General features: G+C 42.9%; 1 protein-coding gene across 3 annotated transcripts in view; it reads left to right on the forward strand.

Moving 5' to 3' along the window:
• Positions 1–1,222: 1,222 nt before the first annotated feature.
• Positions 1,223–18,053, forward strand: part of nipbla (NIPBL cohesin loading factor a) — a 529,062-nt gene continuing 512,231 nt past the window's right edge. For 2 of the 3 annotated variants that reach the window (XM_060834051.1, XM_060834059.1), the window contains exon 1: positions 1,223–1,578. The gene's annotated coding sequence lies outside the window, so the exon portion shown is untranslated. The remainder of the gene's footprint in view (positions 1,579–18,053) is intronic. The other variant, XM_060834067.1, reaches the window with a different exon arrangement.

Below are 18,053 nucleotides of genomic sequence, written 5' to 3' on the forward strand. Positions count from 1 at the left end.
TGCCAACCAGAAAAAACTCAGTTATTCTACCCGCTGTTTCCTATTAGATATTAGATCCTCTATCCACGTTAATTGTGCCAGAAACTCTTATTTTCTGTTTTAACATTCAACGTTGTCAGCAATCTCTCGGAACGTTTATCATTGTCCAACTAAGAAGCTCCTTGAATGGCTGATCATGGGCCCTGGCTCCTTGCGTGGCTGCTCATGGGCCCTGGCTCCTTGTGTGGCTGCTCATCAGCCCTGGCTCCTTGCGTGGCTGCTCATCGGCCCTGGCTCCTTGCGTGGCTGCTCATCGGCCCTGGCTCCTTGTGTGGCTGCTCATCGGCCCTGGCTCCTTGTGTGGCTGCTCATCGGCCCTGGCTCCTTGTGTGGCTGATCATGGGCCCTGGCTCCTTGTGTGGCTGATCATGGGCCCTGGCTCCTTGCGTGGCTGCTCATGGGCCCTGGCTCCTTGCGTGGCTGCTCATGGGCCCTGGCTCCTTGCGTGGCTGATCGTGGGCCATGGCTCCTTGTGTGGCTGCTCGTGGGCCATGGCTCCTTGTGTGGCTGATCATGGGCCATGGCTCCTTGTGTGGCTGATCATGGGCCCTGGCTCCTTGTGTGGCTGATCAAGCAGATTCTAGAGCCACATCTCCGACCACACATTTGGCAGTTGGAATTGGTCCTTGGTTTTGAGATCGCAGGTATTCCTTTCTTAGTTTCATTTTTGTATTTCCTCTTGCCAACGGTGTTCTAAATAAAACTTTGATGTGGGACCTTATCAAATAGTTTGGTAAATCCAAGCCCACCACAATGCTTGTTACTTCGTCCAATATCTCATAATTCATAACACTTTTGAGTTTTGCGTCATCCTCGACTTTGATCATGGCTTTTGATTCAAACCTGAGTGGCACATTCCAATTCTGGGTGTGATAGCGACTCTAGTCGCTGAGTTATTGAGGGGACCCAGCAGGTTGAAGATGGCCTTGACCCTCAGTGATAACAGGATACAGAGGCCAGGGGGAGGCGGACACTGGGGTCGGCCTGACTATCGGTGACAGGCGGAGGAGATCGGCTTTCGGCCGCCAGGAAACGCGCCAAAAGCACGTGCAAACTGCCGGCCGCAAAATAGCTGCGCCTGCGCGGCGAGCCGGCACAGAGGTGTGCACGCGTAGTTTGAGGGAGCGCGCATTGTATAGGGAACGCGCGGAGCCGCTGCAGCCGGAAGTGATCGCGTTTGGCGCCTTCTTCCTCCCTCCGCTCGCGCTGGTTTCGTTCACTTCCGGTCGGCATTTTGTCTGCGAGAGAGGAATCGCCTTCGAGGCTGAACTGGAGTTTCCGCCGCTGCTCGGCACCTTTACGCAGGCTCACAGAGCCGGGCTGCTTCGCCGAGGTTGTTATCTAGGAAGCCAACGGCTCGTACGGTCGACAGGCTGAGGCGGGGGACGGACGGACGGGCGGGCGGGGGAGGGAGCGCGCCGCCACTTCACGTCCCTTCATGTCCGCTCGGTGTTTGTTGTTCTGCCCGCCACCCTCTTCACATTCCCGGAGCCAGCGACTCGCATCGACATCAGTTTCGACAACGGCTTCTTCGCTGAGGTAAAATCCAAGGACAACATTATTAAAATTCGAGATCTATCTTGTGAGCTCCAATTAGCGGGCAGGGCGAGCAGACGAGGCCGCGGATTGGGGCCTTCTCGGGCATTTTAGCAGCTCTTGGGCCTTCTGGGCTTTCCCGTTGGCGAGGTTGACTCTGTGGAATGTTGCTGTGTGTCCTGCCGCGCCAGGCCGAATGAGGCCCGGCCTTTGGGGGGGAGCTGGGGGGAGGGGATGGGTTTTGTCGGGCCCTGCCTCAGGCCTAAGGCAGAGCTGCGGATCTATGCGCGGCCTGCGGGCGCTTTTGGCCATCGGAGAGTAGCTGTGAGAGGGTGAGGGGTGGGTCTGGTGAGAGATGATCAGAGGCCGCCTCGATTGGCGGTGATCGAGTGAAGCCGGGGCACTCGCCTGAGTTAACAAAGGCGGGGGGTTGGGGGGGGGCGGGTGGTGGGTGCGGTAGGTCTTGCCAGTGGCCCGGAGAGGCGTTACGGGAAGCTGTTGGAGCCTGATTCAGTCTCCTTTCCTTCCTCTTGCGCTTGGGGCCTAGCCCGGTACGTGGGGCTAGTTCCAAACGACAGCGGCTCTCGGCGTTCTTGAGAAGAGAGGCTGCTCGGGGAGTGTGATTTACTGAGGGGCCTGATTGTGAAGCTGAGCAGAGCATCGCCTCAATGCCGATGTATCGAGTGTCCGGGTTACAAATTGAAGTTATGGTAGACTTCGGCACCAAAAACTGCTTTATTAGTTTGGAGGTAGAAACATAACAGTCGACTTTTTAATGCTGGTTAAGCATGACCTGTTTATAATCAGTTGTCAACATGAACTACCTACTGGCGATATCTGTTAATCAGATCCTACAATGTAACTTTAGTGAAGATCGGACATGGTTCTTTCTGCCGACCGTGGGAATAGGAAGAAAGATGTTGTTTATTTGTTATAAACTTTGTGATACATACTGTTCACCTTGCAGCTGTTAACTTGGTTGATAATTGAAGTAAAAATCGTGTGTTTCATTATCTTGCATTTTTTGTTACCGGTGTGTCCCCCATTCGATCTTCAGAATCGTGATGGTTGATGTAATGGATCTAAATAACTTCATGAAATCAGTTACGATGTTTCCTAAAAATGTTTGCATAAATGTACTGTCTTGAGATTTTATTGTTGCAAGTATTCACATCTGTTGATGGGTGTGTAGTTCGTGTTCAGTGGCCGGGCGCTGGTGCGTCATTGCTTTACTTGTGTGGGCGAAACTATTGTATCGACACTTGACAGACAGTATCCTTCAGTGTATGTAGATGCCGAGTCTCTGTTTGCAAACACTGAAGCTTTAACTTGTGTTGTATCTGTTCAGGATGTTAATGGCAACTTTAAATGTGTAGGACGGTCAATAGGTTTTATCAGAATCTTATGTTGGATTTTTCTCTGACACTGGTATGACCCCACATCCTGGAATTAAACTATGGAAAGAGTGAGCAGTTGTTACATTTGACACATTTTATGTAACTTACGAACTAGTTATTGTTTTATTTTCTATTTAAAATGAAGCTTGTGAATTTGGAAGAAATGCTTAAAGCATATATGTGCTTATATTTGTGATTCAGTTTGAATGTTACATGTTTTGTTTACAACCAACAGGGCTGAAATTAAAAGTATCACAATTTGCTTTGCTGTTTTTCTCTTTTTTTTATATTGAGATAAGTCAATAGTACTCCCTAAAATGGTAGCTGTTATTGGAAATGTTTTTAATGCTGCAGCATGTGTGAATAAACGCTTCAATATGAGATTGTAAAGAATTCATTCACGATATGTGGGTGTTGGTGACTGCGCCAGTATTTATTTTCTATCCCAGTAGATACACTACATTGCTTTGACTCTGAAGTCGCATGCAGACCAGACCAGTTAAGGATGACAGTTTACTTCCCAAAAGGGTGTTAGTGAAACATAAGAATCCGTATAGTATGGAAACAGGCCACTGGTCCGTCGAGTCCACACCAAACTCTTCTGAGGTGCATCCCCCCCCCCCCCCCCCAGCCCTGTCCCTGTAACCCTGCATTTACTGTGGCCATTCCACCTAACCTGCACATCTTTGGACTGGATGAAACTGGAGCACCTGGAAGAAACCCATACAGAGACCGGGAAAATGTGTAAACTCTACAGTCAACTAAGGCTTGAATCAAACCTGGATCCCTGGTGCTGTGAGGTACGAGTGCTAATTATTGAACCACTGCACTGCAATCAAATAGGCTATTCCAGCAGTTGACAACTATTTTTGTGTTGAATTAAATTCCACCATCTGCTATGGTGGGAATCAAAGCTGAGTGCCCAGAACGTTACCTGGGTCTCCGGATTAATCAAGCAGCAATAATATCACTATGCCATTGTTTTCCCGTGAGGATTTTAGCAGTGTTACAAGGCAGTAATACAATACTATACAGTAATACTAATTATGTCAGTGGGGAGGCAGCAGCGTAGTGGTATTATTGTTAGATGATTAATCCAGAGACCCAGGTAATGTTCTTGGATCCTGGGTTTGAAACCTTGCCATGGCAAATGGTGGACTTTGAATTCAGTGTTAAAATCTGGAACTAAGTTGTCTACTAATGACTATAAAGCTGTTGTCTTTTGGCAGGGAAAAAGCAGCATCTGATTAATTAATGTCCTTTAGGGAAAGAAATCTGCTATCTTTGCCTGGTCTGGCCAGTGTGTGATTCCAGACCCACAGCAATGTGGCTGACTTTTAAGTCCCTCTGGGCAATTTAGAGTGGGTAATTTAATGCAGTGACACCCACACTCCATGAATGAATTTGTTTTGAAAAATGATACTAGGTCAAATGGTCATGAGTGTCTGTGGAACTCAAGTTTTAAATTGGCTGTCATGTATTTGTTAACTTATTCATTATTTATTTCAAATTGATTAGCTGTGGGAAACAGTGAATGGTGTGTAATTGTATGTAGAGAAGGAACAAATACAAAATCTTCCTAACGAAGAGCCTTTGCCTGAAACGTCGATTTTTTTTTTCCCTACTCCTCGGATGCTGTCTGACCTGCTGTGCTTTTCCAGCACCACTCTGATCTAAACTGAATCTTAAGACTTGAGGGAGTCTTGACATTTCATTTTGGTAACCTAATTTGTATCACTAGTAGTGAATTGAATGTTGATTCATCTTAATTTTTAAGAATCCAGTGATGGTTTTAGTTAACCAATCTATTATAATTTCAAGAGTTATTAATTCATGAAGCAACACAAAAGGCTGTACTGATAAGTTTGCCAAGTATAGTCCTGAATATGAAAGAGCAGATTCATACTGTTAGCTTTGCTTTCATTAGTTGTGTGAAAACCTTGTACGAGATACTTCAGATTGTGTCTAAACTGGTATTTACAATGAAGCATCAGGGCAAGTTGCATTGTCAAGGTTACCATTCTTTCGGATGGCATTATCTAGTCCTGCACTGCTATTTGCCGGATTGCTGTGTATAGGTTTACTGTTTCTCTGCATTGCAATAGTGACCACGCTTCAAGTGATTGGTTATCTAGATGCTTTGAGGTACTTGAAATGTGAAGAGGGAAGAATTTTGTTTATATTTTAAATTCTCTCCCATTTACAGGTGCTGAGTAACTTCAACATGATTGGGCGTTTCTTAATGCTTACAGGCTAACAGAAATGAGCAGGTTTCTGTTTTTGATCATCCTCCATTAAATCTTATAAATTAATAGATGAGGGTATGATTTATATGCTACAGTTGATGAACCTGCTGTCACTTTTTTTCATGTCTTGCAATAAAATTCAAGGCACGGTCATTTGAAGTAGCTAGTGTCATTTGAAGCAGGAACCATGAACAGCAGGTCTTGTTGAATAATCAATTGGACCACATTGTGGGAGGATTGTGTAATACGGATGTCTTCAAAGAGGAGACTGGGTGCAAACCAAGTAAAGGGGAACGTTTTACAGGACAGACGCCCAACTGGGCTGTCCATATAAATAGTGGCCACTGTTGGTTTCCTTGTAAGCTGGTCCAAAAGATTGTCAAATTGGCTTGGTCATAGAAGACGGAGGGTAGTGTGAAAGGGTGTTTCCTAACTGGAGGTCTGAGTGCTGGGACCTCTTGTTTCTAATATAGAAAATTGGAGTTGTGGATATTGAAGAAGGTTGTCAAAGGTTGTAGTTGGAAAGTTAGATCGAGAAATGGCAGATGGAGTTGAATCCAGAAAGAGCGAGGTGATAACAAATGGATGAGGAAAGGATACTGTAATGGCAGGAGCCCTGGCAGTAATTATAAATTGTTGTACCTTGGGGTGCAAATCCATTGCTCCCTGAAAGTGGCAAGATAGGTGGAGGGAAAGGTACTTCTGAGGAAATGGGGAGATTGTGGAAGCTCTTTGACAGACAGGGCAAAAAAGTAGCAAATGCAATGTGGGAAAGTGAGTTATGCACTTTGCTAGGAAAAACGGAGGTATAGACTATTTTCTAAATGGGGAAGGTTTTAGAAATCTGAAGCAGAAGGGGACTTGTCGTTGGTCAGGATTTTCTTAAGGTAACCATGCAGCTTCACTTGAAGTTGAGAAGGCAAATATAGTGTTAGCATTTATTTCAGGAGTCGGGATGTACTGGTCAGACATATTGTAAGCTATTTTGGGCACCATATTTAAGGAAGGATGCGCTGGCATTGGAGGGTGTCCAGAGGAGGTTTGAAGACTAAACATGGATCACTGTTGGAGTGATGAGAACCCTGTGTCTGTATTCCAGTGGAGTTTAGAAAGATGAGGATAATGTCACTGAAACTTACATAAAAAAACCGAGGCCTGGATAGAGTGGAGGTGGAGATGTTTCTTCTAGTAGGAGATACTAGGACCTGAGGAGACAGCCTCTGAGTGAGAACACCCTTTTACAACTGAGATGACAAAAGGCCAGAGGAGTGGGGATCTATGGAACTCTTTGCTGCAGAAAGCCGTGGAAGCCAAGTGATTGTGTGTATTTAAGACAGATTTTCTTGATTAGTATGGCGTAAAGGGGAATGGGGTCGAGATTAGTGGTGCTGGAAAAGCACAACAGGTCAGGCAGAATCCAAGGAGCCTTTCATCAGGGCCTTCTGCTCTTCTTTTCTAGCACCACTCTAATCTTGACTCTAATCTCTAGCATCTGTAGTCTGCGCTTTCGCCTGAGGGAGAATGGGGTTGAGTTGTGTGTATTTAAGACAGATTCTTGATCAGTATGGAGAAAAGGAGAATAGGGTTGACAAACATATCATCTTTGGGTTTGCTCCACCGTTTGGTCAATGGACTGATTAACGTAATTATGTTCAAATTTTTTAACTACTTTTGGTAACACAAGTGGAAAAGATGGTAAAGAAAGTGCACGACATACTTGCATTTATCAGTCAGCGCGTTAGTATGAAAGTTGGCATGTAGTGTTGCAACTGTGTAAAACATTTAGGTCATATTTGGAACACAGGTTGTTCCGCTATAGTATGTGTTTTGTTAATGTGAATTTACTGTAACACAATTGGGGTGCTATCTCTAAAGTGTGAACTTTTAAAATGTGTTAGTTGTAATGTGATTATATGATCAACCCTTTAAACACTCTTTTTAAAGTGCAATTTTTCTATAACGTTGGGTTGCACAAGAATGTAACCATTGCATTACAGATGAACTAACTACTGTATGCTGTTCTTGTCATTGTACTGGAGAAAGGATGTGGAGGCTATGCAAAAGAGATTTGACAGGATATTGCCTGGTTTGTATTTTACTAGCTGTAAGGAGAGGTTGGGCAAACTTGGATTGTTTCTGCAAGGCTGAAGAAGTGACCCAATAGAAGTATATAAAATTGAGGTGTGGATAGTTGGAATAATCTTTCTTGTGTAAACGTCAAATGCGAGGGTCATTGGTTTAAGGTGAGATGAAGTCCAAAGTAGCTGTGAGGCAATTATTTTTTTTGTGATTTGATGCCTGGAACACGCTGCCAGTGAAGGAGATAGATGGTGCTGTGGCATCTGCTTCTAAGAGGCATATAGACAAACACATGAACAGGTGTATGGATCACCTTCAGGCAAATAAGATTTAGTTTGGAATGGTGTCATGGTAGGCCAAAAAGCCTGTTTCTGTGTTGTACTGCTTTATGTTCTAATAGCAGGTCAGAGGCTAGGAATGACCTGGTGAATAATTCACCAGGCTGACTCTCTTAAACCTGTCCATCTACAAGGCACAGGTCATATTTGTGTTGGAGTAACCCCCTCCCCACACAATTGGGTGCAGCTCTAACAACAGTCAAAGTTTGACGTTGTCCAGGGCAAAACAATTTGCTTGACTGGTACTGCGTCTACTTTCTCCATCACTAATACTCAGTAGCAGCGTTATATGCTATCTATAAGATGTGGTACAGAAATTTACCAAAGATCATTTGACAGCACACACGGGTAACCCCACAATTACTTCCATCTAGAAGGATGAGGACAATAATACTTGGGAAGCACTACCACTTGGAAGTTCCAAGCTTCTGTCAATTCATTTTTGGAGATGTATTGCCATTCTTTCACTGTCACAGTGGAAGTAGTGAAATACCCTCCTGAAGGTCATGTGGGTTTACCTATGGCATATGGATTACAGCGGTTCAAGAGTGCAGGTCACCTTTTAAAAGGCAACTGGGGATCAGCAATAAATGATGGACAACCTGGGAGACTCATGTCCCACAAGTGAAGTTTGTAAAAGAAAGGAACTTAAATTTGGATCCTCTGGCCTCTACCACTGTACTACAACACCCTAAACTGGTATATGTTTGCCTAAATTGACCAGTTTCTGTTGAATTCTTGCTTTTGCTAGTTGGGACAGTCTTGCATTATTATAAGATATATATAGATTAATCATTCAATTTCCATTCAATTATGCAGTTTTTCAGGATTGTTCTAGGAAAATATTTCAGTGAGAATTTTTCAAGCTTGCCTGTTTCTTCTGTGGTCTTTGCTACTTAGATTCATCAGCCAGCAATAAAATCTGCCATGCCAAATTTTAGTTCTGTTGAAAAATTCTACTTGATCCTCATTAACATCTGTTAAAATGATAGTCTTTAATTTGAATGTGTGTTTGAAACTACACGCAGTATTCCAAATATGGTTTAACACTACTGCTTCATAACCTTTGCTACTTTTACTTTAGCCATTGCAATGTGTGCAGCTGCACTGTAGATCAGTTTCTCCACTTTTACGATTTCTGCCAATTACAGCAACTTCACATTTTCATCTTAAATATATCCTTCCATGCTTTCTTGCACTGAAATGCATCTACCTGTTTTTAACCTATGTTTTACCATATTGTCTCCACTTAATTAAGTCTGTGGCAATAGGAAGGGAAAAGAATGAGATTCTGAAGGAAGCATGTAGAAAACCAGGCAAGAATTTAAAAAGGAGGTCCTCGAGGGTAGTAATATGTGGATTACTCCTGTTGCTACGAGCTAGTGAGGGTAGGAATAGGAGGATAAAGCAGATGAATGCATGGATGAGGAGCTGGTGCATGGGATACGGGTTCACATTTTTGGATCATTGGAACCTCTTCTCGGGCAGAGGTGACCTGTACAAGAAGGATGGATTGCACCTGAAAGTACCACTAGGCCAATCACTGGATTGTTAATCTAGAGACCCAGGTAATGTTCTGAAGACCAAGGTTCAAATCACACCATGGTAGATGGAATTTGAATTCAATAAAAAGTCAACTTTAAAAGTCTAATGATGACCACAAAGCTATTTTCAATTGTCAGAAAAAAACCCACCTGAGTCACTAATGGCCCTTTTTTAGGAAAGGAAAGTGTCATCCTTACCTGTGACTCCAGATCCAAAACAATGTGGTTGACCCATAACTGATCTCTGGGCAATTAGGGATGGGCAATAAATGCTGCCCCAATTGACAACGCCCTCATCCCATGAATGAATTCTTTTTAAATGGTGAAATTACTCACCTGATAGTCATTGTGAATTTTAATGTTTGAAAATGTGAAGTAGGAAATGCCATCTTTTTGTTTAATTTTTAGGTGAAATTGGATATTTACTTTAATATTAGTTTGAATCAGTGAGGTGAATAGTAATAGATAATAAAGTGGATGAACAATGACCACATGGATTTCAATCTCTAAGTGTGAAGCGTTTGAGCTTAAAAGGTGAAATGAAGTACTTAGCAAACAGCTGAAAGTCTGCAGTACTGAATAGAGTGGGTTCATTCGTGATTATATGTTTTATCGTTATCTGTCTCATGATTTAAATTTTGAAAAATATAAATCATAAGTATTAAATTAGCCTGGGGCACTTCTTTTTTAGGGCAAAAGGACGGTGCTTTTTTTTGGTCTGTAGATTGTGAAGGAACAAAGATTGGCCTTTAATAGAGTGATACACCCTTCCTGTTGGATGTGGGAGTTTGGGGATAGCTTCCATGTTACTGATGATTATGTCTGCAGTAAATATGTTTCTTTGCAAATCCTGTCGGATCGTGTGGATCAGTTGGAGTGACAGACGCAATGAGGAGTTTACAAGAGCTAGGGAGTATGGTAGATGGCAGTTATAGGAAGGGAGAAAAGCTGCAAATACCATCAGGTTGATGGGTTAACTCCAGGAAAGATAGGAGGGGTAAGCAGGTAGCGCAGGAGTCTTCTGTGGCTGACCCCATTTCAAACAAGTATGCTGTTTTGGAAAATGTAGGGAGTAATGGACTCTCAGGGGACTGTAGCATGAGCAGGTATGATTCTGGTATTGCGACAGGCTCTAATGCACTGAGGTTTGGGTTGGGTTCAAGCAATCGACTGATAGGGGATTGTCTAGTCAGAAGCACAGACAGACATTTCTGCAGCCAGCGGTGGAAAAACCAGAATGGTGTGTTGCGTCCTTGATGCCAGGGTCAAGGGTCTCTTAGAGGGTGCAGAATGTTCTCAAAGGGGAGAGGGACCAGCAGGAGGTCATTGTACAATTGGACCCAATGACATTAGAAGGAAAAAGGATGGGATTCTGAAGGAAGAATGTAGAAAGTTAGGCAAGACTTTAAAAAGGAGGTCCTCGAGGGTAGTAATATCTGGATTACTCCCGTTGCTACGAGCTAGTGAGGGTAGGAATAGGAGGATAGAGTAGATGAATGCATGGCTGAGGAGTTGGTGCATGGGAGATGGGTTCACATTTTTGTATCATTGAAATCTCTTCTCGGGTAGAGGTGACTGTACATGAAGGATGGATTGCACTTTAACTGGAAGGGGACTGATATTCTAGCGGGGAGACTTGCTGAAGCTGCTCGGGAGGATTTAAACAAGTAAAGGGGGGATGGAGTGAGATCCAGGAAAATAGTGAGGAAAGAAATCAGCCTGGGACTGGTACAGTTGAGAAAAGGAGTGAGTCCAAACAATCCGGTCAGGAAGGAACAAAGCGGAAAACAAGGTGGAACTGACTTGGTAAACTGCATTTATTTCAATGCAAGAGGCCTAACAGGGGAGGTTGATGAACTCTGGGCATGGTTAGGAACGTGGGACTAGGATACCATAGCAACTACAGAAACGTGGCTCAGGGATGGACAGGACTGGCAACTTTCTGGTATACAAATGCCATCGGAAGGATAGAAAGAGCGGGCAAGAGAGGAGGGAGGAGTAGTGTTTTTGATAAGGCATAGCATTATGGCTGTAATGAGGATACTCCTGGGAATACATCCAAGAAAGTTATTTAGGTGGAACTGAAATAACGAGATAGTATATTCCTATTAGGGTGAAAGGAAAAGCAGGTAGGTGTAGGAAATGCTGGATGACTAGAGAGATTGAGTTTGAGTTTGATTAAGGAAAAGAAGGAAGCATATGTCAAGTATAAACGGGATAGATCAAGTGATTCCTTGGTATAAAACCTGTAGGGGTATACTTAAGAGGGAAATCAGGAGAGCAAAAAGGGGACAGAGAGCACTTTGGTAAATAGGGTTAAGGGGAATCCAAAGGGTTTTACAAACACATTAAGGGCAAATGGGTAACTAGGGAGAAATAGGATCCCTTTAAAAATCAGCAAGTGGCCTGTGTGTGGAGATGGGGGCGATATTAAACTAGTATTTTGCATCAGTGTTTACTGTGGAGAAGGACATGGAAGATGTAGAATGTGGGGAGATAGATGGTGACATCTTGCAAAATGCCCATATTTCAGAGGAGGAGGTGCTAGATGTCTTGAAATGCATAAGGGTGGATAAAGCCCCAGGACATAATCGGGTGTACCCTAAACTCTGGAAGCTAGAGAAGTGATTGCTGGGCCCCTTGCTGAGATATTTGTATCATTGACGGTCATAGGTGAGGTGCCGGGAGACTGGAGGTTGTCTGACATGGTGCTACTGTTTAAGAAAGGTGGTAAGGAGAAGCCAGGGAATTATAGACCGGTGAGCCTGACGTCGGAGGTGGGTAAGCTGTTGGAGGGAATCCTGAGGGACAAGATGTACATATATTTGGAAAGGCAAGGACTGATTAGGGATAGTCATCAGGGCTTTGTGCGTGGGAAATCATGTCTCACAAACTTGAGTTTTTTGAAGAAGTAACAGGATTAATGAGGGCAGAGGGGTGGACATGATCTATATGGACTTCAGTAAGGTGTTTAACAAAATTACCCAAGGGAGGCTGGTTAGCAAGGTTAGATCACATGGAATGCAGGAAGAACTAGCCATTTGGATGCAGAACTGGCTCAAAGGTAGAAGACATGGTGGTGGAGGGTTGCTTTTCAGATTGGAGGTCTGTGACCAATGGTGTGCCACAAGAATTGGTGCTAGGTCCACTACTTTTTGCCATTTATATAAATGACTTGGATGTGGACATAGGTATAGTTGCAGGTGACACCAAAATTGGAGGTATAGTGGACAGTGAAAAAGGTTACCTCCGATTGCAACAGGATCTTGATCAGCCCATTTGACCAGCTGAGAAGTGGCTTAATTTAAATAAATGTGAGATGCTGCATTTTGGGGAAAGCAGATCTTGCAGGACTTGTACACTTAATGGTAAGGTCCTGGGGAGTGTTGCTGAACAAAGACCTTGGAGTGCAGGTTCATAGCTCCTTGAAAGTGGAGTCACAGGTTGATATGATAGTGTAGAAGGCATTTGGTATGCTTTTCTTGATTAGTCAGTGTATTTAGTATCGGATTCTGGATCAGTGGCGCTGGAAGAGCACAGCAGTTCAGGCAGCATCCAACGAGCAGTGAAATCGACGTTTCAGGCAAAAGCCCTTAATCAGGAATAAAGTATTTAGTGTCGGAGTTAGGAGGTCACGCTGCGGCTGTACAGGACGTTGGTTCGGCCACTTTTGGAATATTGAATGCACTTCTAGTCGTCTTCCTATCGGAAGGATGTTGTGAAACTTGAAAGGGTTCAGAAAAGATTCACAAGGATGTTGCCAGAGTTGGAGGATTTGAGCTATAGGGAGAAGCGGAAAACAGCCCCAACCTTTTCACTGGAACATCGGAGGCTGAGGGGTGACCTTATACAGGCTTATAAAAAAATTATAGGGCGCATGGATAGGAGAAATAGACAAGGACTTTTCCCTGGAGTGGGCGACTAGAACTAAAGGGCATAGGTTCATGGTGAGAGGGAAAAGATATAAAAGGGACCGAAGGGGCAATGTGTTTCATGCAGATGGTGATGTGTTTATGGAATGAACTGCCAGAGAAAGTGCTGGAGGCTGGTACAATTGCAGCATTTAAAAGGCATCTGGATGGGTATATGAATAGGAAGGGTTTAGAGGGTTATGGGCTGGGTGCTGGCAGGTGGGACTAGATAGGGATATCTGGTCAGCGTGGACAAGATGGACTGAAGAGTCTGTTTCCGTACTGTATATCTCTGACTCTAAATGCTAGAGGCGATGTAGTCCAAAGGTATGAGGATCACTAATGTAGAGTGAACATGTACAAAATAGGCCAACATTTCATTAGCCTTGTTGTATCTAGAGAGCCAGGGATACGGACAGGGAAATGCATTGTAAAAACTATGCTGCACCTGTGCACAACCTGGTTAAGTCAAAAAGAAAAGGTCCATTTGTGGGCAAATGAGTGAAACTCCAGCATTGTGGTGAAGGTGACTGCCCTTGACATCCAGGAAACATTTGACTGTGACAAAGCGACATATCCTTCTGACTTAACTATATTGTTGTTCTTGCATTGTTTCTGGGTCAAAATTCCTGAACTTCCTTCCTAATATCTTTCTTGGTGTTGCTACATCCAACAACAGCAGCACTTCGAGAAAGCAGCTCATCATCACATTTTTTTAGAGCAATCAGAAATGGGCAGTAAATGCGAACCCAACCATCAAAGTCCAAATCACGTAGAGTAATGTAAAAGCAAATATTAATTTTGGGAGTGCGGGATCGATTTCTGAGAATCACACCTGGACTTCCAAAGGTTGAATGACATGGAGAGAGAACACACAACTCTGCAGATGGAATTGCAAGGTCGTGCAATTAGAGGTTACAAGAGAAGGGAGTACCAATGAATGGTAGGATACTGCAAAGCTCAGAGGAATCTTAGGGTGCTTGTCCAGAAATCCCCGAGGATTGTTATAAGGTATGCAGGTCACTTATATTTGCTGTGGCTGAAGATTATAAAGGCAAAGAGGCCATATTGGGGCTGTATAGAACTTGAGTTAGGCCGTAGTTGGAGTTGTGTGCGCGGTTCTGGTCAACTAATTATAGAAAGGATGTGATTACTCTTCAGGTGCTGAAGAAGAGATTCTCCAGAATGGAACATCATCAGCTATAATGAGAAAGGATAAGATGCTTTCTTTGGAGCAGAGGAAGTTGAGGCAGGATCTGATTGATAATCAGGATGAATAAAAGCTGCTCTTACCCTTAGTCCAAGGGATGCAGTTTTAAGGTAAAAGATGGGAGATGTAGATCGGCTTTGAGGGGGGTAAAAAGTTCATCCGTGTGGTGGGACTCTGGAATTCATCTGTGAAAGGTGAGACATGGAGCCTCCACTTTTTTTTTGAACAATACTTAGATGACCGCCTAACAACCAACATTAGAGGCTTAGTGCTGGAAAGTGAGACCAGTAATTTTGGCACTATGGACTTAATGGGCTGAAAGACCTAGTCTTTGTGAAATCTGTATCCTGAAATATAGGTTAAGGGATGATTTGATCGTTGAAGAGATTCTAGAACTAATTCCACTGGTTGAGGAGTTTAGGTAGGGGGCATAAAGAAACAGTCTTTAATTTGAGGAGAGATTAAAGGGTTATGGAGACCAGCACGAAAGCAGAGTTGAGGGCTTGATGAGAACAGCCATGATCATAATGGAGCAGGCTTTGAGAGACTGAATTGCCTACTTCTGTTCCAATTCTCATGCACGGTGATGAGTTCAAGTCCTAAATCATCTTAGTCAATATCTTCCAGTGACATGATGTGGAAGTGCTGGTGTTGTTCTGGGGTGAGCAAGGTCAAAAAGTCACATGGGAAGAGGTTGTAGTTCAACAGGTTTATTTGAAATCACAGGCTTTTGGTGCGCTGCTTCTTGCTCAGGTGAAGTGAGCCTTTCTAAGTCTGTCAGTTCCACGAGCAGAAAGATTAGTAGCCAGCATTTGTAGGGTTGAGGTAATTAGCAAAAGAGCCAAAGCCAGAGATGAACTGAAGTTTTCTCCTGGTTTTGTGTTTTGTCGAATGTGCTTCCAGAAAGAGTATAGTAATTCAATCATTTTCAAAAAAGAATTGAGTGAATAATTGAAAATGAAACCTTGTCGGATGTGAGAGAAGCTCTGGAGTGGGGCTAGTTCTGTTAGTCTTTTTCATCAGGATGAATAGTCAGCTTGTTGAGCACTTACCATAAGTTTACAATTTATATATCTGTTCAACTTATGGTAAACACTTGAGAATAAGTTTTAAAAAGTATATTTAATTATGGATTATTGTTATACTGTTAGCTTGGACAGAAGCTGCTTTCTTTAATCATTTAATGTAATGACAGCATCGTAGCTGGGCAGCATTTATTTTCCATACCTTTTTTTTGTCTTCATAGGTGGTTGTAAGCTTCTCTTGACCTGCTGCAATCCATTTGAAATAAAATTTTTTAGTGAGAATGTTCTTGGATTTTGACCCAGGGACGCCAATGAAATGGCGGTTTTGCTCCTAAGACAGGACGGTGAGTGGATTAATGGAGAACATGAAAGTGTTGGTGTACCCATGATGATTTTGCTATTGGTTGTAAGATTGCAAGTCAGGATGTAACTATGAACATTATAATCAGAATACCACAGTCTGTTTGTGCAGAAGAGAGAGTGGTTTTGTCCTCAGCGAATTATTTGTTTTGGTTAAGGTAATGGGCTAAAAGTTAATGAGCAGAATGTACCAGAAACGCTGTGGTTTGACTAAATTAAGGTGCCTGGTCCTAATGGTTGAATCAGGGTTGCTAATGGGAATGGGGATGGTGGAAAGGTCTTCCACTATTTTCCAATCTCTTGTTTTGTTGGGGGAGGAAAGGGAGAATGCTTGATGTGGGTGACACCCTTGTGACTAAAATAACTTGATGTTTGGAGGAATGGAAGCAAGCATGTGCAATTGTGTGAATTCTGCAATTGGTACAACAGAGAAGTATGAAAGTAAATGGCTTGTTAGCCTTTATTGCAACAGGAATGAAGTAGATGACCAGAATGTCATCTATTGTTGTAGGACTTTTGGTGGAACTTTTTTTTAATCTCCATATTTAAGTAAGGAGATGTGTGCAATTCAGAGAGAGTTCATTGCTCATGTGCAGGGATCAATGCAGATTACCGTACGATGAGAGGCTGAGTACATTGGGAAAATATTCTTTAGAATTTAATGAGGTGATCTAATTGAAACCGCTCAATACCGCGCACAGAGATTTGTTCTGTTGACTAAGGAATTGAGAAGATGGCTACAGTTGCAAGATAAAGGATCGATAATCTTGGAATTGAGACAAGGGGTATTGTCACCTAGGGTTGTGAATCTTTCAAATTTTCAACCCAGAGGGTTGCAAATGCTTCATTGTCTATCCCAGCCTTAAATATATTCATATCTTAGTGTCCGAGGGAAATGAGAATATTTGATAGCAGTTTCCGAAGTATTGACTGCTGGACAGAAAAAGCTTATAAAAGGAGTAGGGACAAGGGGGCATACATTTTAAAGTAATGTACAAAGGAAGCAAGAGTGATGTGGGGAAGAAAAACTTTTGTCACTAAGTGAGAATGCACTGCCTGGAAATGTGGAATGGAGGCATTCAAGATTGCCAAAAGATGATTATTTGGATATAAAGGGTACAATTGTAATGGGGGGCGGAGCTGGAGATTGGCACAAGGTAATGTTCTTTTAAAGAGCTGGTGAGGGAATAATGGGCCAATTAACTGCCCTATACCATTAAAAACTCTGAATATGTGATAACGAGTGGATATGAAGTGGATATAATAGCAAAGCTGAAGGCAAAGATCAGCTGCGTTTGCATTGAATGGTGAAGCTATTTCCCCTATTTCTTGTGTTGTTACAGCCCAATTAGCAAATGGGCAGTGTGACTCTAGTCAGGGCAGTGCTCTGTGAAATAAGGTGGTGAATGGCTGTCACCTATTTTGTTGATTTCACTTAGTCAAACTTCCTGGTTTAAACGTTAACAAAGTCTGGCTGTTGACCATTAATCAGCATTAATGGTTGCATTTTTCATGCATTTTTCTAGGCAATGCATTCCAGACACTTACGAGAAAAATATTTCTTCATTCAGTATCATCCTTTCTTTGTTTGCGTGTCATTGTGAATCTACGCTTTCTTGTCTTTGATCCTTTTGTTAGCGAAGACCAGTTTCTCCTCATCTACTCTATCCAGCCAAATCATGATTTTGGAAACTGCTCTGAAATATTCTTGTTTTCTTCAGACACAGAAATTGTCTATTCCTGCCTTAAATATATTCAGTGCCTTCCTTGGTTGAAAATTCCAAAGATTCTCAGACCTACTTGAAAGCTCGACCATTAAGAGTCCACTTGCCAACCAATCAGTGCTGTACTCGCATCTGTATAAATTTTGGTTTTTCCTTTTTGAATTTATATACTTGTGAAATATACTGATTGCATGACAAGTTGCAACAGGATTTTTCAGTAAAGATTTATTGCAGAAAGTAGGAGCTTATGGTGTGGGGTAGCTTAAGAGCATGGAAGTGAGATTGTTTCTTTGCTGGCAAGCAGCAGTTTGCCAGGATGTGACAAGTGAAGTTGTGCAAGATCCTGTCCTGGATCCTCAACATTTTACAATTTAGAATCATAGTGATATACAGCACAGAAACAGACGCTTTGGTCTAACTTGTTCATGCTGACCAGATAGATATCCTAAACAAACTTCTGTCAGCATTTCTCCCATATCCCTCTAAACCCTTCCTATTCATATACCCATTCAGATGCTTTTTAAATGGTGTAATTGTACCAGCCTCCTCCACCACCTCTGGTAGCTCATTACATTTATGCACCACCATCTGCATGCAAAAGTTGCTCCTTAGGTCCCTTTTAAATTTACCCCCTCACCGTACAC

Source organism: Hemiscyllium ocellatum, chromosome 2 (genome assembly GCF_020745735.1).
Source record: "Hemiscyllium ocellatum isolate sHemOce1 chromosome 2, sHemOce1.pat.X.cur, whole genome shotgun sequence".
Lineage (NCBI taxonomy): Eukaryota > Metazoa > Chordata > Chondrichthyes > Orectolobiformes > Hemiscylliidae > Hemiscyllium > Hemiscyllium ocellatum.